This window comes from Mobula hypostoma, chromosome 19, assembly GCF_963921235.1.
Source record: "Mobula hypostoma chromosome 19, sMobHyp1.1, whole genome shotgun sequence".
Lineage (NCBI taxonomy): Eukaryota > Metazoa > Chordata > Chondrichthyes > Myliobatiformes > Myliobatidae > Mobula > Mobula hypostoma.
This window is the reverse complement of record NC_086115.1, coordinates 49,472,813-49,495,026: the sequence shown is the minus strand read 5'-3', so window position 1 is coordinate 49,495,026 and position 22,214 is coordinate 49,472,813. Positions and strand designations below refer to the sequence as shown.

Here is a 22,214-nt window from a genome sequence, read left to right as displayed (position 1 = left end):
CTTTGGTAGCAATTACAGCCTTGAGTCTGTGTGGATAGGTCTCTATCAGCCTTGCACATCTGGACAATGCTATTTTTCCCCATTCTTCTTTACAAAACTTCTCAAGCTCTGTCAGATTGCAAGGGGATCATGAGTGAACAGCCCTTTTCAAGTCCAGCCACAAATTCTCAATTGGATTGAGGTCCGGACAGTGACTTGGTCACTCCAGGACATTAACTTTGCTGTTTTTAAGCTATTTCTGTGTAGCTTTGGCTTTGTGCTTGGGGTCAATGTCTTGCTGGAAAATATATCTTCTCCCAAGTCGCAGTTTACTTGTGGATGGCAATAATTTTCCCCCAGGATTTTCCTGTATTTTGCTGCATTCATTTTACCCTCTACTCTCACAAGCCTTCTAGGGCCTGCTTCAGTGAAGCATCCCCACAACATGATACAGTCACCACCATGCTTCATGGTAGGGGTGGTGTGTTATTGTTGCTGAGTGATGTTTGGCTTACTCCAAACATAGCATTTAGTCCAATGGCCAGAAAGCTCAAGTTTGGTTTCATCAGACCATAGAACCTTCCTCCGACCATAGTGTATATATGCACAGTCAGATGATAAAAACTTGAAATGAACTTGTTTTGTGGAGCAACACACATCAACGTTGCTGGTGAACGCAGCAGGTCAGGCAGCATCTCTAGGAAGAGTAGTCAACGTTTTCGGGCCGAGACCCTTCGTCAGGACTAACTGAAGGAAGAGCTAGTAAGAGATTTGAAAGTGGGAGGGGGAGGGGAGATCCAAAATGATAGAAGACAGGAGGGGGAGGGATGGAGCCAAGAGAGGCCTGGCCTGCTGCGTTCACCAGCAACTTTGATGTGTGTTGCTCGTGTTTACGAAGAACAAGTAAACCAGCTTATTGTATTCTGCAATTTAACATTTGCTCAAACCCTTTGGTAATTCACAAAAACATTCGATCTGTATCTGTACTCATGAATAAATACCACCAATAAGACAGATACCTACGATGGGTGCGGGGGGAGCTACTGCACAGGATCGTAGTAAGCCGCAGAGAGTTGTAAAATTAGTCAGCTCCATCATGGGTACTTGCCTCTGTAGTATCCAAGACATCTTCAAGGAGCGGTGCCTCAGAAAGGTGGCCTATCATCAAGGACCCCAACCACCCAGGACGTGCTCTCTTTTCATTGTTACCATCAGGAAGCAGGTACAGAAACCTGAAGGCACACACTCAGTGATTCAGGCACAGCTGCTTCGCCCCTGCCATCGATTTCCAAATGAACACATGAACACTACCTCACTAGTTTTTTATTAATTTCTGTTTTTGCTCTACTTAATTTAACTATTTTTATATACACACACACTTACTGCAATTCAGTTCTATTTTTTATATTTATCATGTATTACATTGTACTGCTGCCGCACAGTTAACAAATTTCACGACATATGCCAGTTATATTAAACCTGCTTCTGATACACCAAGTCATGCTCTGAAGTCAGAGAAAGGCAGGACATTAAGAGGCATCACTGAGCTGCTTTGTACACCATCTGGTGGTCCAAGCGTTTCTCTTGCTACCTCAGCTGTAGGAAATGAGCGACCCAAAGTGATCGAAAGATTGAGGCAATGAAGTTCAACTGTTTACTGGGGTCCTGCATTGCTTAATGGCAAAACCAAGAACAGGGGTACAACTCACAAACAAGAAAAAATCTGCAGATGCTAGAAATACAAGCAATACACACAAAATGCTGGAGGAACTCAGCAGCCAGGCAGCATCTATGGAGAATAGCACAGTTGACTTTTCCAGTCGAGACCCTTCAGCAGGACTCGAGGAAGAAAAGATGAGGAGTAGAATTAAAGGGTGGGAAGAGGGGAGGGAGAAACACAAGGTGATTGGTGAAACCGGGGGGGGGGGTGAAGTAAAGAGCTGGGAAGTTGATTGGTGAAAGAAATAAAGGGCTGAAGAAGGGGGAATCTAATAGGAAAGGACAGAAGGCCATGAAAGAAAGAAAAAGGGGGGAGGAGCACCAGAGGGAGGTGATGGACAGGCAAACAGATAAGGTGAGAGAGGGAAAATGGGATGGGGAATGGTGAAGGGGGTGCACTACCAGAAGTTCGAGAAATCGATTTCATGTCATCAGGTCGGAGGCTACCCTGACAGAATATAAGGTGTCATTCCTCCAACCTTTGTGTGGCCTCATCGCGACAGTGGCGGAGGCCATGGATAGACATATCGGAATGGAAATGGGAAGTGGAATTAAGATGGGTGGCCACTGGGAGATCCCGCTTTTTCTGGTGGATGGAGCATAGGTGCTTGGCAAAGCAGTCTCCCAATCTAAGTTGGGTCTCACCGATATACAGGAGGCCACACTGGGAGCAAAAAACACAGTATATGACCCCTACAGACTCATAGGTGAAGTGTTGCCTCACCTGGAAGGACTGTTTGGGGAAAAAGAATAATTTATAAAGATTCATCATTCTTGTTTGAATACAAGTCATAGAAACAGCAAGACACACACCAAATTAACAAAACAATATTACTATGTCAACTGTCCATCCCAGTGTCTAAAAATTCTGTGCCAGGAAGGCCAGAGGATCAACACATTTTGGCTGCAGGTATTCTGAAGTTTTATCCCTGGCTTCCCAGCTTAGAGAAAAGTGCACTGAGGAAACCATGAACATGAGAAGGAGAGGGCTCATAGGTGAGGAGAGAGCATGGCTGAGATAAAGTGAGAAACAAGAGTGAGTGAGTGTGTAAATCATTCATCAATCAAAGAAAATTGGTGTTGGGTATCAGGAGTAGCTGGGACAGGAGTGTGCAGTGAAAGCCAGAGATCCATTGCTCTAGAGAAATAACAAGAAACATATATTACCTTAATGAAGTTGCAAAAATACCAATTCATTTTTTCCAATCTGCCTGAGGAGACAATGGTCATGATAGAGATTGCATCAGTTACCAACCACTGATTTCACTGTACTAAATCTATCTGGGAAAATGCTGCAGAAAACAGCAGGATCATGAATGAATGACAAGGATTCGGTGGTGGAGAACGCAATGCTTTCCATTTATTTCCAAGCCGTTAGTTCTAACCACACTTTTTTTTTGTTATGACTCATTTCCATCGACTTGTTTTTCAAACTTCCATCAGAGCTTAAAAACAGTCAGTGACAGCAGTGGCCTTTCTCAGAGGCAGAATTGAGCAGCTTTGAATCAAAGCACCACGTTGCCTTTCTTGTTTCTCAGACCACGTCTCCTGAAATGAAGCACGTGCCGGGAACTTGCTGCGGCTGTCAGCTGGCTTTCGTTTTAAATTGTTTTTTTTATATATTTCCAATTGTACATCATCATCCTGACCTGGTTCCAGCAGAGTCGGCTTCTTTTGTGACAGGGCTGGCATCATGGTGGATAAGGACTCAAAGCTGACAGCTTAAAAGGGACACAAGCTAAAACACACTGCAGCTCCCACGGTTTTTGCTTTCGGTTTACGTCATGTTCTTTGCAAACCACAGGCTTGTCTCCGCTTATGTAACTCTTCCATAATTCTGTTTGTGCGGTTTTAACACCCTCTTTCAGAATACTCTCACTGAACAGTGATGCTTTGCAGTGTTCAACACTGATGACATCTATACTCTTCGAAATGCCTTTATCCTTCTAACTTCATTAACACAGTTCAACAGTCATCCCCAGGAGCCAGATCTGCTAAAGTTACAATGCACAATGATCAACGTCTATTCCTTGCTGATTTTGTACAAGTTAAATGCTTTGTTGTACTAGAACTTTCTGTTCCATGTTGTCATTGTAGACAAAGCCCCTATTGCTAACAGAATGATCTATCAAAAAACTAAAGAATTCTTGGTACTGCCAGTTCATGGATCAAGCTTCCAGCAAAGTTTTTTCCATGAATCTATGTCACACTTTGTTACCTTTATTCTTGAGATGAATTACTTCTCATACAGTAGCAGAAAAGCAAAAATCCCTACAACTTCTATCTGATTAGACAGAGATGGTGATTTGTACCTTTTGTACTAAAGATGGTGATCTTCTTTGATCAGGGATAATACCATAGGTGTGGTCTGATTGCTGTTTTGGTGTACCTGTAACAATTGGGTAAACCTGCTTGTTATTTAACAAGTTGTAACCTTTTTTCTGCTTAAACTTGCAAGTTAAAAGCTAGCCCAATGACTATTTCACTTCAGGAATCTTCTCAGGTTTAAGGAAGACGTTCTTCTATTTTGATTCCACTCATCAGTCATCCTAATACCCAAAATGGGAACAAGTGAGTCTGCCACAAGTGGGACAGGAGGTGCCTGACAGGACAGTTGCATGGGTAGTTTTTGAGGTAGTACACTCCTTCTGCCCTTTAAACAGAACCTCTTTCTCTGACCTTTTACCTCTTCTCACCTGCCTATTACATCTCCTGGGGCCCCTCCTCCTATGGTCCACTCTCCACTCCTAACAGATACCTTCTTCTTCAGCCCTTGACCTTTCCCACCCACTTGGATTCACCTATCACCTTCTAGCTAGCCTCCTTCCCTTCCCCTCCCCCCCCCGGCCCCACCTTTTTACACTGCCATCTTTCCCCTTCCTTCTCAATCCTGAAGGAGGGTCTCGGCCTGAAACATCGACTGCTTATTCATTTCCATGGATGCTGCCTGGTCTGCTGAGTTCCTCCAGCATTTTGTGTGTGTTACTGGACCTCTCTGTATTCCTAATCCACGGGCAGGATTCACAGCAACATCTGGAATATCACTTCTCCACTTTGAATGGTCAAAGGTCAGCAACAACTAAGGATCAATAGGGATGTTGCAAATTTTCCAAGAAAGCTTTGAGCATATCTCTTGAATCTTCTTCAGACACAGAGGGGGAAAGTCCTGCCTCTTTTGCGCTCAGCCACTTCCTGCCTTCAGCAGCAGAAAAAGTCTGAGCATTCAGGACTTACATTGTTAAATCTCTCCTCTGCTCTGAAGTGGAATTCTACAGAGGTTTCTAGGAAAATAAATACAAGGGCCAATACTTTGGTCAATTAATCTAAAAGCAAAATAAGTTTCTGACGTCTGAATAATACTGTATGATCTTGAATAACGTACATTCTGTTATATTCTCAACAACATTAATGGTACTCCACTTTTGATTGATGGTAAATTTGCTTTGCCTTAAGGTAAATGGACTCTATAGTGTAAAATAGCCAATAAAACTGATAACAACTATTTTTATTATAATATCTCTTGACAATATTCAGAACAAATGTAAACAGCTGTGATTTGTAAAACTGTTTCTATTATTCAGAGATCCCCACCAACTAGGTCATGCTCTCTTCTCATTGCTGCCATCAGGTAGAAGGTACAGGAGCCCCAGGACTCACACCACCAGGTTCAAGAATAGTTACTACCTCTCAACCATCAGGCTCTTGAACAAAAGGGGATAACCACACTCACTTGCCCCATAATTGACAACCATTGATCTCACTTTAAGGACTCCTTATCTCATTATTTATTGCTATATATTTATATTTGCATTTGCATAGTTTGTTGTCCTCTGTACTCTGGTTGATCCTTTATTGATCCTGCTACGGTTACTATTCTTTAGATTTGCTGGGATTGCCCACAGAAAATGAATCTCACTGTTGTGTATAGTGATATATATGTACTTTGATAATAAAATTTACTTTGAACTTTCCCTATTATTAGATTCATGGAAGGAAATGATGACTCTTGGAGAGTGAGGTGGCACAGGAACTGAAATGGATGGATTTCAGTTTTAAAAGGTTAGGTGGTAAAGAAATCAAGGGAGCTTAAGGGAATGAGATTGAAGTTCCCAATCAAATGGCAAAATAAAATTCCATGCACTGAGAAAACTGGTAGGGTTTAGGATTAACACACTTCTTAGTGTGAAAGCACAGACACAAATCACAATAGCACTGAGAAATATCAGGCTTGCATTCAACTTTGCACAAAACAGCACATATCTGTGTTTATATTCCATGTAGTCATCTAGCCCTATAGCAGCATATCCTCCTGGTCTTATCTGCCTTTCACGTACTTTTCTCCATTCCCTTCAAATACTTCAGTACTTTTCACGTTACTGCTTGTTGTGGTGGCAAAATCGGACTGTGTACCCAGCTACATCTGCCAATATAAAACTCAAGAGCTCTGTTGAATTTTAATGGCCAATTTATTTTTCACTCTGGTATTTTCTCCAATAAACTCGATTTCATAGTCTTACATCTTACCCATATGGAAATAAATGGTGGGCAAATGAAAACTTCTCGTGTGCAATGGTTACATTGTCCCTGAAACATGAAACTACGCACCACAATTGGCTGTACAAAACAAAACTGAAGAAAAAAAACTTTTTTGAGAAAAAAAAATCCACAGGCTGCCAACTTAGTTAGGTTGTTCTGCAGTTAAAGAACAATTGAAAAGGATTTATTTTTCCCCTGGGAGTTTAATGTAAAAAAATGTGTGTCACAGATGTTTACAGCTTAGTGAACAGTAGTTGAATCCAATGGGAGATAGGATGCCTGTTTTCCAATATGCTCCAGTATTAATGAGGAATTCTTAATTGTAGAAAATTATACACACTGATATGGAAGCTCGTGAATAATAGAGGTCACCTCCAGAATACCGGAAGACACGAGCAGGCATTCTATCTGGAATTTGATGATGTCAGCAGGAGTACAGAGGTTGCTAATAAAACACATGTAACAGAGCATACAACACACAACCAAAATCGAAGGGCAGGTTTCAACCCCTGTGACCACAGGGAACATGCAGTTCAAACTCAGCGATGCACCTTAAAAAACCTGTGGAAAACTGCTAAATATAAATTGCTTGTCTACAGTTTAACAGCAACTACACTTCCAAAGTTATTCATTGGCTCTGAATCACCCTGTGAACATTAAATGTGCCAACTAAACGCAATTATTTACTTACAAATAAAAGCAGGCAGATCACAAAATTCAATTAAAAGCTTGACGATATATTTGATGTACTAAGACTAATTAGAGTGAAAATTACAACCATCTCTTCTGGATGCTTCTGTGTATATTTTTATTTTTCTCCTAAATTCTGCAAAAACTGTACAGATGACACAGTGAACCATACAAACAGTTTTGGCCATCAGCATGTTAAAGAAAAGTAATCAAACTGTTGGGCAGTACTGAAGAGAGCAATGAAACTTACTTGCTTTCAAAAGTACATAATATTTGGGGTATAGACATTGCCAATAAAGCCATTATTTAATGCCTTGACTAAACTGCTGAGGGGCCTTCTCTTTAAATCCATTCACACAATCATCATCCTCAGTCCTGAAGAGGGGACTTGGCCTGAAACATCAACTGTTTATTCATCTTCATAAACACAAAATAATCTGCAGATGCTGGGGTCAAAGCAACACTCACAACACGCTGGAGGAATTCAGCAGGTTGGGTAGCATCCGTGAAAAAGATCAGTCGACGTTTTGGGCCAGAACCCTTTGTCTGAAGGGTCCCGGCTCGAAACGTCGACTGATCTTTTCCACGGATGCTGCCTGACCTGCTGAGCTCCTCCAGTATTTTGTGTGTGTTGCTTTGGATTTCCAGCATCTGCAAAATTTTTTGTGTAGTGTCAATATCCCATTGACATTGCCGGTATTAAGTTCAAGAACTTTGATCTAACAACAATGTATTAGAGGCAGTATCCGTCCAGTTTAAATAGTGCACAATTTCAATAGGTAAGGTTTTTCCAACACTTAATATAAAAGTATGGATGTAATAGGAGGAGAAACCCCGATACAATTACTATCACTAAAGAAATAGTGTTTAGCAATCTAGTGGGCCTAAATGTAGACAAGTCCCCTGGTCCTGATGGAATGCATTCAAGGGTATAGAAAAAAAATGGTGATAGTTATAACAGAGGCATTTGTGATGTGACAATTTAACAAAATTCAGTGGATTCCAGAGGTTCTGACAGATTGTAATGCCACTGTTTAAAAATTATGCAGCAGACAAAAGGCAGGCAATTATAGGCCACTTAGCTTAACATCGCAGCTGGGAAAATCTTGAAGTTAATCATTAAAGAAGATATAGTGAGACATCTGAATAGAAGTCAGGCAGACAGAGCATGGATTCAGAATCAGAATCAGGTTTATTATCACCAGCACGTATCGTGAAATACCTTAACTTAGCAGCAGAAGTTCAATGCAATACATGAAGCAGAAGAAAAAAATAATAATACATAAATTACAGTATACATATATTCAATAGATTAAAAATTGTGCAAAAAACAGAAATAATATATTTTTTTAAAGTGAGGTAGTGTTCACGGGTTCAATGACCATTTAGGAATCGGATGGCAGAGGGGAAGAAGCTGTTCCTGAATCGTTGCGTATGTGCCTTCAGGCTTCTGTATCTCCTTCCTGATGGTAACAGTGAGGAAAGGGCATGCCATAGGTGCTGAAGTTTGTTAATAATGGACGCTGCCTTTCTGAGATACTGCTCCTTGAAGATATCCTGGGTACTTTGTAGGCTAGTACCCAAGATGGAGCCGGCTAAATTTACAACTCTCTGCAGCTTCTTTCGGTCCTGTGCAGTAGCCGCCCCCCATACCAGACAGTGATGCAGCCTGTCAGAATGCTCTCCCCTGTACATCTATAGAAGTTTTTGAGTGACCAGTGGTTGTATCATCAGCAAATTTATAGATGGTATTTGAGCTATGCCTAGCCACACAGTCATGGGTATAGAGAGACTACAGCAATGGGCTAAGTACACACCCCTGAGGTGCACCAGTGTTGAGGCGGGTACTGGACTTATTTCATAATTAACTGGCATAATTTACATATTACTATTTAACTATTTATGGTTCTATTACTATTTATTATTTATGGTGCAACTGTAATGAAAACCAATTTCCCCCAGGATCAATAAAGTATGACTATGACTATGACTATCATCAACGAGGAGATGTTATCACCAATCCACACAGAAGTCCAGGTTATGTAACTTCTCAATCGGGATTGTGGGAATGATGGTATTAAATGCTGAACTGTAGTCAATGAACAGCATCCTCACATAGGTGTTTGTGTTGTCCGGGTGGTCTAAGGCCAAGTGAAGAGCCATATGAGACTGCATCTGCCGTTAACCTAATTGTGACAATAGGCAAATTGCAATGGGTCCAGGTCTTTGCTGAGGCAAGAGTTCAGTCTAGTCAAGACCAACCTCTCAAAGCATTTCATCACTGTTGATGTGAGTGTTACCGGGTGGTAGTCATTAAGGCAGCTCACATTATTCTTCTTAGGCATTGGTATAATTGTTGCCTTTTTAAAGCAAATGGAAATTTCTGCCCATAGCAGTGAGAAGTTGAAAATGTCCTTGACTATTCCCGCCAGTTGGTTGGCACAGGTTTTCAGAGCCTTACCAGGTACTCCAGCGGGACCTTCCACCTTGTGAGGGTTCACCCTCTTTAAAGACAGCCTAACAACGGCCTCTGAGACAGAGATCACAGGGTCATCAGGTGCAGCAGGGATCTCCACAGCTGTAGTTATATTCTCTCTTTCACAGTGGGCATAGAAGGCATTGAGTTCATCTGGTAGTGAAGACTCGCTACCATTCATGCTACTGGATTTCACTTTGTAGGAAGTAATGTCTTGCAAACCCTGCCAGAGTCGTCATACATCTGATGTCAGCGAGGTCTGGAGCTGTCTGACAAACCCATTGGAGTTCATTGAGGATATCATGTGTTTAATGGATAGAGGGGAACAGGTGGATGCTGTATACTTGGATTTCCAGAAGATGTTTGAGGTGCTGCATAAAAGTCTTATCCGTAGGAAAAGGATGCATGGAGTCAGCGGGGGTGGGGGGCAGCAATGTATCAACATGGATTCTGGATTGATTATGCCACAGAAGGCAAAGAGGTGGGAGAAATGGGTGTTTCTCTGGTTGGCAGTGAGTGGTGAGTGGAGTATTGTAGGGGTCAGTGCTGTTCATGATATACTAATGATCTGGAAGAGGGGACTGGGTGTAGTGTATCTGCGTTCACAGATGACACTAAATTGAGTGGAAAATCGAAGTATGGAGAGACTGCAGACAGAGAGATAGATTAAGTGAGCAGGCAGAGGTCTGGCAGATTGAGTACAATATTGGTCATCCACTTTGGAAGGAAATCTAGAAGAACAGATTATTATTTAAATAGTGAAAGATCGCAGCAGGCTGTTGTGCAAAGGGACTTGGGAATGCTGGTGGATGAATCGCAGAAGACTGGTTTGCAGGTAAAACAAATGGCAAAAGGAATGTCGGCCTTCATTGCCAGAGGGTTTGAAACTAAGAACTGGTGTGGCCTGGTCTCCTTACTTGAGGGAAGATAGAGACGGTGCTGAGAAGGCTCACCTGGTTGATCCTGGAGAAGAGGGGATAGCCAGTAAGGAGGGATTGAGTCACCTGGGACTATACTCACTGGAACTCGGAAGAATGAGAGGGATCTTATCTTCTGTTCCAAATGCACTGTGGCAATTCATTCCATGTAACAAAACTCTGCAAAAAATGCTAATTATCACACTTACTAATTATAAGATGCCCTCCCATCACTGATGTACCAACCAGCTGAAAATATTCTAATAAATTTCATCATAATATTCTAAATCTTCATAAATATCACCTACCGAGTTTTCCGCTGCACTGAGAACAAACCCGATATTAGATCTCCCCGTGTAACTTTGGCACCCGATACCTGACAACACACAGTGAATCAGCGCACTACAGCAACAGTAATCCAACCATGGTACAGACAGTCACAGCACAGATTCTATGTCTCCCATTAAATCACATACCCTTCTTCACCAGCTTAATATACAGCAAGTTATTAATTTTTTTACAGACACTAGCCTCTATGCACCTGAACAATCTCTAACAGGCGTATAACACAGAGAGCAGTAAAGAGGGAATGCTCTGGGTGTTGCCTTTCCCACTGCTGACAAGGTTCAAAGATATTGTAGTGCCGAGCAGCCTTTGCTGTGAATTATGCAGCTTCTGCACAGAGAAAACTTTGGGAATGCCACTGCCATCTCTCAGTACCACGGTTACAGTAGGTTGAAGGGCACAACTGAAACAACAATAAATATCTCAAATTCCCTTTCAATCCTGCAAAATTACCCTTGCCTGGCTTTCTACAAAACAAAAATACTTTTTTGTTTGTTTGGTAAAATCTATTAAAGAGTTTTAGAAATGAACAACCATATAAGCACATTCCAACTCCTTCTGCCTTCTCAGCTCCGGAGCAGAATAAAAAAGTACACTGTAAACTTTATTATCAGAGTACTTGTATGTCACCACATACAACCCTGAGATTCTTTTTCTTGCGGGCATACTCAGAAAAGTAACTCTAAACAGGATCAATGAAAGATCAGGCAACACACATCAAAGTTGCTGGTGAACGCAGCAGGCCAGGCAGCATCTCTAGGAAGAGGTACAGTCGACGTTTCAGGCCGAGACCCTCCAGGACGAAGGGTCTCGGCCTGAAACGTCGACTGTACCTCTTCCTAGAGATGCTGCCTGGCCTGCTGTGTTCACCAGCAACTTTGATGTGTGTTGCTTGAATTTCCAGCATCTGCAGAATTCCTGTTGTTTGCGTCAATGAAAGATCAGAGTGCAGAAGACAACAAACTGTGCAAATGAAAATATAAATAAATAGCAATAAATAATGAGAACATGAAATAACAAGACAAACAATCCTTAAAGTGAGATCATTTGTTGTGTAAACATCTCAATAGATGATTCCCCTTTTGTTCAAGAGCCTGAAGGTTGAGGGGTAGTGACTGTTCTTGAACCTGGTAGTGTGAGCCCTGAGACACCTGTATCTGATGGCAGAAGCCAGAAAAGAACATGGCCTGGGTGGTGAGGATCTTTGATGATGGATGCTGCTTTCCTACCCCATCTTTTCAAGAACCTCTTTAGAACTTAATCCTGGTCGCATCCCGACAAGCCTTTTCTCCATCTCGTGTTACTTTTCTTTTACCCCTTTCATAGTTGAATGCCCAAATTTGTCAGCAGCAGTGAAGCCAATGACATCTTTTTATTTCTGTAACTTTTAAACAAAATGGACTCAGAAGGGACAGTGTCACTTTGTTGATGCTTACCATCGGTCCTTGACATACACTAAATAAAGCTGTCAGAAATGTCAGTTAAAAATAAAGGCCCTACAGAGTCAGGCTTGTGTGAGTATTTTAACTATATGCAAACAAATACAGGTACAATACAATCTCTTAATTCTGGATTGATAAATCGACACAAGCATTTAGTACTTCTAAGCAATTTTAAATACAATCCTCTGTCCATTTCACTATACTCCTTGCCCATCTTCTGGGTTTCCCTCCTCCCCCTTTCTTTCTCCCTAGGCCTCCCGTCCCATGATCCTCTCATATCCCTTTTGCCAGTCAACTTTGCAGCTCTTAGCTCCGTCCCTTCCCCTCCTGCCTTCTCCTATAATTTCAGTTCACCCCCACCCCATTTCAAATCTCTTACTATCTCTTCTTTCAGTTAGTCCTGACGAAGGGTCTCGGCCCGAAACGTCGACTGTACGTCCTCCTATAGATGCTGCCTGACCTGCTGCGTTCACCAGCAATTTTTATGTGTGTTGCTTAAGTACAACCACAACTAGATTGGGCTCTTACCTCCTGAGAGAGAAAGAAAACAAAATGAACTACAGGAACTAACATCGAAATTCAAAACATAGCACACAATTTTTCCTTCCATTGTTTTTATAATAATCAGTTCAAAGTCTGTATATTTTGCCTTCCTGGGATTCTTTTAAACAGAGGAAGCAGGCAAAATTCTCGGATCTAAGAAGTGTTTTCTTTTTGAAAATGAAGAAACTAGGGTCTTGAAAACTAACTTAGTTGCAATTAATTGCAGAGCAGAAAATTAATCCTGAATTGATTTGTTGACTGCAGAGCAAAAATAGAATGCCAATAATTTAATTCCCTTGATTCAAGTTCAATGGAATCTTTTAATTGTTATGAGTACTGGCTTTTAAATAGTTTCATTAACTTTTTAAAAGCTTAAATGCTTTTGAATAATACTAAAGGACACACTAAATATTCGCTATATTTGTTGAAGTTTTATTTCAGCAATTTTATGAGCAGCCCATATTTGAATAATTCTCCATCTTCACTGAATGAAACCTGATGCTCTTTGTAGGACTGACCCTCTTGATAATTCAGTACGAGACTAGGGATGTCACACAACATTACATCAATCCATGACACAGCCACTTCAGACTTTGCAACTATCAAAAGTGAAGGAATTCAAATTTTAAAATGAAACACAAAATATCCGAAGAGATTCCATGGGTAGTCAAGCAGAATGCTGGAGTGAGACTTCATGTAGGTTTTCAGATTTGTAGTTAAAGTTCCAATAATTTTTAATTTCTCATGACACGGGAAGGGTGTGAGTATCCCCACAGAGTCTGTCATTTGGTTTAATCCTTGCACTATCAAAATTAATGTCCTGAGGTAAACAATTTTAATATGATGCAAGCCACAAATATGCTCATAATTACACAACATCACTTCAGTCTGAGTGCTGAGAAATATTTTGTGCAAAATAAAATGTTCATATTTAATCTTCACTATCTGGAAATGCCAGGGCATTTAATTGCATCGTAATATGTCCTGCAGATAATCAAACTCTAACTGCAACATCTTATCATGGTGCATTCGAAAAGGAACATTAGATTTATCCACTTAGAATGCCATTATCTTGTTCCTGCAGCAGATAAAACCTCTGAATGGCCAGCACAAATCAACTAATCATCTCAGATTCTAAACATCATCCTCATTCAAATCCACTGATGAACTAATTAACCTCTCACCTCATTAATAATGTAATTAAGTCAACAAGACATATAAAGATAGCTTGCCCGTTTTCAAATCATTGCATTGAGGAAACACATACAGATAAAAATTATTGAATAGAGGTAGGCGAAAACTGTAATAGGATCCACTGAGTTCACCTCCAGTTAACATACAACCTTTCAGCCTGATTAAGCTGGTCACGTCCTGAGCAATGCATCTGCAGTTTCAGTTATTGTGACTTGTTTACTATTAAAATTAACCCACTCTTTAAATCTTGATAATTGCTCTTCATCAAATATAAATTTGATCTTCATCAATGCGATGGTGCCACTGGAAATTCTTAAAAATTTACTTTACAGGCAAATCTATTATACAATACATGCAGTGGTAATTGCCAAGAGTGCATAAATTGGCACTTTATTGTTCAGGAGATCCCCATAAAACATGTTCATGCAGTCTATGGAAACCCACATCAGCTGATTCTTTATGTGTTTTCAACATCTGGAGGTATCAATTCTCATTTATCATTTAATGCAAGTTATGTGATCGCTGTAAGAAGGTTAATACTATCCTTCTAAAAGGAAGTGTAAGAAAAATCTCGTAAAATCTTATACAAATTAAAACTGGAAATGAAGAACGAATGAGGTATCTTTGGAATTCCCCACTGATTATTAAACTGTATCCTACAATTTGTGAAATTACACTATGTATAAATAGAATCAAAACTTTTATTCATTTATTGAGATATAGTATGGAATATGCCCTTCCGGCACTTTGAGCCATACCTCCCAGCAAACCCTGATTTAACTCTAGCCTAATTATGGAACAATTTACAATGACCCCCCCAGTCTACGAACCGGTATGTCTTTGGACTGTGGGAGGAAACCATAGCACCCGGAGGAAACCCATGCAGTCACACGGAAAGGTCATGACTAGACTGAACTCCTGCCTCAGCAAGGACCTGGAGCCACTGGAATTTGCCTATCACCACAATAGATCAACGGCAGATGCAATCTCAATGGCTCTTCACACAGCTTTTGACCACTTAGACATTATATATAGGCACCCGTCTCGTGAGACCATGGATCTGTGCCTTGGAAGGTTTCCAGGGTGCAGGCCTGGGCAAGGTTGCATGGAAGACCGGCAGTTGCCCATGCTGCAAGTCTCCCCTCTCCAGACCACCGATGTTGTCCAAGGGAAGGGCACTAGGACCCATACAACTTGGCACCGGTGTCGTCGCAGAGCAATGTGTGGTTAAGTGCCTTGCTCAAGGACACAACACGCTGCCTCAGTCAATGCTTGGACCAGCAACCTTCAGATCACTAGACAAACGCCTTAACCACTTGGTCACGCGCTTAGACAACACAAACACCTACATCAGGATACTCTTCATCGGCTATAGCTCAGCATTTAATGCCATCAATCCCACAATCCTGATTGAGAAGTTGCAGAACCTGGGCCTCTGTACCATCCCTCTGCAATTGGATCCTCGACTTCCTAACCTGAAGACCACAATCTGTGCAGATTGGTGACAACATCTCCTCCTCACTGACAATCAACACTGCTGCACCTCAGGGGTGTGTGCTTAGCCCACTGTTCTACCCTCTATATACCCATGACTGTGTGCCTAGGCATAGCTTAAATACCATCTATAAACTTGCTGACGACACAACCATTGTTGGTAGAATCTCAGATGGTGACAAGAGGGTGTACAGGAGTGAGATATGCCAACTAGTGGAGTGGTGTCGCAGCAACAACCCGGCAATCAACATCAGTAAGACGAAAGAGCTGATTGAGATTTCCAGAAAGGTAAGATGAAGGAACACATACCAATCCTCATAGAGGGATCAGAAGTGGAGAGAGCGAGCCGTTTCAAGTTCCTGGGTGTCAAGATCTCTGAGGATCTAACCTGGTCCCAACCTATCTATGCAGTTATAAAGAAGGCAAGACAGCAGCTATACTTCATTAGGAACGTGAAGAGATTTGGTATTTCAACAAATATACTCAAAAACTTCTATAGATGTACTGTGGAGAGCATTCTGACAGGCTGCATCACTGTCTGGTACGGTGGGGGGGGGGGTGGGGGGGGCGGGGGGGCTACTGCACAGGACCGAAAGAAGCTGCAGAGGGTTGTAAATTTAGTCAGCTCCATCTTGGGTGCTAGCCTACAAAGTACCCGGGACATCTTCAAGCAGCGGTGTTTCAGAAAGGCAGCGTCCATTATTAAGGACCTCCAGCACCCAGGACATGCCCTTTCCTCACTGTTACCATCAGGTAGGAGGTACAGAAGCCTGAAGGCACACAATCAGCGATTCAGGAACAGCTTCTTTCCCTCTGCCATCTGATTCCCAAATGGGCATTGAACCCTTGGACACTGCCTCACTTCTTTAATATCTATTATTTCTACTTTTTTGCACGATTTCTAATCTATTCAATACGCATACTGTACTCGATTTACTTATTTACTTATTATTATTTTTTTTTCTTCTAGATTATGTATTGCATTGAACTGCTGCTGCTAAGTTAACAAATTTCGCGTCACATGCCGGTGATAATAAACCTGATTCTGATTCTGAGAACACACAAACTCCCTACAGGCAATGGCAGGACTTGAACCTGGGTCGCTGGCACTGTAAAGCCTTGTGCTAGCCACTATCACAACTCATCAGACTATCACATGTTGTTCACCCTTGCCATATCATTCAATGACTCGGTTCATTTTATTTGTATTATAAGCTAGTAAAGTAAACAATGTTCTAGTTTTTTCAGACTACTCCATCTCAGTCCTTGAATATATCCTGTCATATCAGCAGAATAGTACCACCATAAAGGCACAGCATTATCAAATATAAAGGAGAACACCTTTTCCCTGTGTGTCCGTAGCATTGATTCCAGAGCCCATGAAGTCCGAAGGCAGTAGAACAAACAGAGGTAAGGAGCCCACCTTCTGAGTACCTCCTCATTCAGCTGATGAACACTGGAAAAAGCACAGGGACAGAATATAAACACGAGGAAATCTGCAGATGCTGGAAATTCAAGCAACACACATAAAAAATGCTGGTGAACACAGCAGGCCAGGCAGCATCTCTAGGAAGAGGTACAGTCGACGCTTCAGGCCGAGACCCTTCGTCAGGACTAACTGAAAGAAGAGATAGTAAGAGATTTGAAAGTGGGAGGGGGAGGGGGAGATCCAAAATGATAGGAGAAGACAGGAGGGGAAGGAATGGAGCTAAGAGCTGGAAAGTTGATTGACAAAACGGATACGAGGCTGGAGAAGGGAGAGGATCATGGGACGGGAGGCCTAGGGAGAAAGAAAGGGGGAGGGGGGCCCCCAGTGGCCACACATTTTAATTCCACGTCCCATTCCCATTCTGATATGTCTATCCACGGCCTCCTCTACTGTCAAGATGAAGCCACACTCAGGTGTCAGCCAAATGGCCTATTTCTGTTCTGTACTGTTCCACATATTGAGTAGCTAGGCTGCACCACTGTTAATGAGGCTGTCCATATCCTAAAGGTTGTACCTATCAAGTTATATATGCAACAGGGAGTGGGTGAATTGATCCTACACAAAAAGTAGTGGGTACCACCCAGTCCATCACGGGTAAAGGCCTGCCAACCACCTACGTGAAACACTGTCACAGGAAAGCACTGCCCATCGACAGGGACTCCCACCAACCAGGATATGCTCTCTTCCTGCTGCTGCCATCAGGAAGAAAGTACAAGAGCTTCAGGAATCATACCACCAGGTTCAGGAACAGTTACTACCCCTCCATCATCATGCTCTTGAACCAAAGGGGATAACTTCACTCAACCTCAGCTGCCCATTTCTGAACCGTTCCCACAACCAGTGGACTCACTTTCAAGGACTCTTCATCTCATGTCCTCAATATTCATTGCTTATTTAATTATTATTATTATTTCTTTCTTTTTCTATTTGCACAGTTTGTTGGATTCTACACTCAGTTGAATGCCCACTTGGGCAGTCTGTCATTGATTGTGTTATGGTTATTATTCTATAGATTTATTGAGCAGGCCCACAAGCAAATTAATCTTATGGTTGTATATGGTGACATGTATGTACTTTGATAATAAAATTTACTTTGAACTTTTAATGAGAAATAAATCTATTTGACATTCTCCTTACATTTTCTCTTCTTCCCTCTGCCACTGGGCAGAAGATACAAAAGCCTGAAAGCAAGTATCATCAGGCTCAAGGACAGCTTTTACACCACTTTTACCAAACTCTGGAATGGGCCTCTTGTATAAGATGGACTCCTGGCCACACAATCTATCTTCTTATGATCATGCACCTTACTGTTTACCTGCACTGCACTCTTTTGGGTAACTTTTACACTTTATTCTGCTGTGATGGGGTCCTGAATTACCCCTGTGAACTGTGCTCGATTACCCCTATGAACTGTGCTTTTGAAAAGAGAGAGAGAGAGAGAGAGAGAGAGGTGCTCAACAACAGACATCTTGTTAAAAAGAGAGAAAGAAGGAGACAGAAGGACAAAGACTGCTCACAGTTTGTTTATACTTTCCCAAGGACATTGCCTGGTTGTACGTTCTTACAGAAAGAGAAGGGACGAGTTATTTGAGAGACAGTTGGTACTCAGCACAGGGAGATAAATAGAAGGTCAGTTGACAAAACCTCAGACACACAGTTTTGGACACTGAATGAGCTTTGTTTTGCCCACAGAAAAAGTGGGTTATTGGAGGATCGATCAGTGGCTCTTGCAGTGTGAAGAAGGTGTGACCATTGGGGAGTTATTTCTGTGTCCAACCCTCGCCTGGGTTGGTGATTCCACCACAAAAGAACGGTCCCCTTTGTTGTGGTCACAGTCGGTGGCTTTTAAAGGATTCCGGAGGACAACGGGAAGATCGATGGCGTCAGCTCACCTGAAGACTCAAATCTCTCTCTCGCCATCACTACTCAACTCAATACCACGAACTGAACTGAACTTTACTCATCATTGTAAGACTATCTATTTACCCCTAGACTTGAAGAAGCTTGGTTTTCATATATTTCAACACTTACTTATATATAATCTTTGCTAACCTGTTTGATTTATCTACATTTTATATTACTGTATTGCGTAGTTACTAATAAATATCATTAGCTAGTAGCAATACTGGACTCCAAAGTGTTTTCCATTACTGCTGGTTCTTTAACCCGTCACGGGGTACGTGACACTGCATTTTTATTGACTTACCTTGTTTTAGCTCAAAGCACAGTGTAAGAATTTGATCTGTATAAGCAGTATGCAAAACAAGCTTTTCACTGTATCTTAGTACCTGTGACAATGATAACCCAATACTAATTTATCTGAGAGGGATACTGCCATCCACTATAGCACTGGTAGAAGTGCACATCACATAGTGCTGCAGAAACATGGTCCCACTTCACACCGCGAATACCCTCCACCCTACCATCATAGGCTGGTTCAATGACTGGAAACAGGTTCACTGGGTGGGCGTCCAGACCCTAGAATATTATCAAGCTCAAAGTTCGGGGGCCCAGCACGAGTGCTGAAGACAAGGCCAAATCATCCACAACCACTTTCAGCCAAAAGTCCTGTGTGGACAATCCCATTTTCTCCTGAGATCCCCATCATCATAGAATGCAGTCGTCAGCCGATTCTATTTAATTAGAAGGCACTAAAGAAACTGCCAAGGATACTGGACACAGCAAAGGTTATGGGACCAGACAAGGTCTTGGCTACAGCACTGAAGATCCTCACTCCAAATCTAAAGGCACCTCTAGCCGAGCTGCTTCAATAGTGTTAACATACTGACATCTAACCCATAACGCGGAAAGCTGCCCAGATACATCCTGATCGCAGAAAGCAAGGAAAAACAAATAATCACCTTCTGATCTCCTCAGAGTCTCTCCCTCTACACGCACCCGCTCCACCCCACTCGCCTCCCCCCGATCTACATAGTAAAAAAGCAAGATGGAATACTTACCACTTTCTGGATTAATGCAGTTGCAACCATTCTCAGGAAACTCAGTCTATTTGACTGGCATTCTACCCTTTACCTGAACCACAGACTTGGATAGTCTGCAAAGTGCTTCATCTAAAAACCACACTGCAGTTATCTGCCTGGGCTCTTTCACCAAGGAGAAAGTGGTATGTGCACATGAATGCCGTCGCTATCAGGTTCCACTTCAAGTCATACAATTTCCTGATTGAGAAATACAATGATAAACCTTCATTGCCTCTGGGGCTAAATAACAGAATACCCATCTCTACACCATGGTGAGAATGCATTCCCTAGAGGACTGCCTCAGCTCATGAAAGAGACTCCCTCTCTCAAAAGCAATTGGGAATTGTCAATAACTGCTAGCCTTTATTGCCAGTAACAACCATCTTGTGGAAAAAAAACTCTACTTCCATAATGCATGGAGTTTTAAATTATGTCCATCTATTCAAACTCTTAGCCTGTTCCCCACCTTTTTGATCTCTTCCCTCCTTTGACAGTGCACTTTTAGTCACTCAAACAAGCTCTGGAATTTATCCTCACAAACCTCTCTTCACTTTTAATATGCTCTCTAAAACCTGTCACATTTTTGAGAGAACCTTCTAATATCTCTTCCTTTGGTTCAGAACCACTGTTTTGCCTATTCCAGTGAAGGCCATTGGGCAAGTCCCCGCCAAGAGCGCCGGGCGAGCCCCCACCGAGAGAACCGGGCGAGCCCCCGCCGGAGAGCACCGGGCGTGTTCCTATACTAAAAACACAAGCTGTTTCTGTTGAACATTTTTCACTGACCTCCAACAATACTGAATGGTACACTAAAAACACTGCTGAGACGCTAGCAAGTTGGCACAAGGTCTATAAAGTTATGTGCAAGGGCATGATAAAGCAGCAAAGGGGCAGTCATGCTGAACAGCAGCTAAACTGCACTACAAGGCACAATCTGGAGACTCTTGCATGTTAAGATTTAAAGTGGACAGAGTTAGGGTAAAACTGATTGCAATTATAAACAGCAGAGCTGTCTGCTCTGTGTAGAAGTTCAACAGTATCTATCCTTGCTGCCAGTAATATTGAGGGAAGGGGCAATGTTAATTGTCAACTGAGTGAAAAAATCCAGAAAATAATTATTGCTTAGCAACAATTTTGGTGTCTTGCATTCCAACCAGTTAGCTTTTAATCATTCATGGTTAAATATTCAGTAAACTAGTTAACAAAAACGTTGAACAATCACAGTAAAGTGGAGATGCCCATTTTTAAAGAGATTTATAAGTAACATGACCAACCATCACCTTGTTGTATGGTCAAAAGCCTCTCCTTGCAACCTGATTATTCCCACTCATTCCAATAAACTCCTTGTTATCCTGGGGGCCTTTGACATCTTTGAACCAGACTCAAGGTGAAAAGTGAATGAAATTTAATAATTTTCCACTCTGGAGTATCTCAAATGCTCAGTTATTGTAAAAGAATTTCTGAAGAGGCCATAGTTTTATTAATTGTTTAAGCTAGCTGACACACAGACTCTATTAAAAGCTCTTGTGTTCGGTTAGGGATGTATTGATAGGGTTTGATCAAAGTACACCAAGGTATAAATCCCCATGAAAATACTGCTTAAAAATACTTAAAATAACCAAAACTTTAACATTTGAAATACAACCTACCTCCCCAACACCACCACAGATCAGTGACAACTGGACAAAATTTCATGTTTGTTTGTTAAAATACACACACACACACTGTGTAAGAAGCAAATCAGAATCTTTAAACCAATGACAAAGATCAAATTTCTTGATAAAAATGCAGTACTGTGCAAAGGTCTTGGGCATATATCTTGCTAGGATGCTTAAGATAATTGCACAGTTCTGTAGTCATTTTATGTATTGCACTACTGCTGCTGCAAAAAAATAACAAATTTCATGACACGTGAGCGATGATAAATCTGATTCTGATATGGGTCTCTATTGTGAACTGAGAGCAGCATGGGAGCAGGCAGAGGGAAATCGTGGTTGGAAAATGGGGAAGGGAGAGGGGAGGAGGGAGCGGAAGCACCCTGCAATGATTAATAAAAGAATTATTTGGAATCAAAAGACCTTGCTTGGTGTTTCAGGGCTGGGTGTGTCTACACCCGCGTCACCCCCACCCGGCTCCTAGCACTTCTCTGCCACCTGTCCCACACCCCTCCCACAGTGCTCCACATTTATCATTCTCAATATCCTTTGCTCCTGCCAGATTTATAAACTCACTCTCCGCTCCACATTAACAAGTACAGCTATACTAGTAGTAGTACAAAGCTCTTGGGCACGTATATACAGCTAGGGTGCCTAAGACCTTTGCACAGTACAGTTGACAAAAACAGAAAATACGTTTAGAATATTCTGACAAACTAATTTTGCAATAAGTGATTTCTCCTTTTTTCTGACACAC

At 41.8% G+C, this 22,214-nt stretch overlaps 1 protein-coding gene across 4 annotated transcripts in view; it reads right to left on the bottom strand.

The window, feature by feature from the left end:
* Positions 1–22,214, bottom strand: part of ctbp2a (C-terminal binding protein 2a) — a 317,555-nt gene that overhangs the window by 271,426 nt on the left and 23,915 nt on the right. Inside the window, exons 1-2 of one of the 4 annotated variants that reach the window (XM_063071838.1) lie at positions 19,785–20,476; positions 16,677–16,791 (exon numbers count right to left, since the gene is read on the bottom strand). The exons of 2 other annotated variants lie outside the window; for them this stretch is intronic. The gene's annotated coding sequence lies outside the window, so the exon portion shown is untranslated. Of the gene's footprint in view, positions 1–16,676; positions 16,792–19,784; positions 20,477–22,214 lie in introns of those variants that run through there. One more of the 4 variants, XM_063071837.1, reaches the window with a different exon arrangement.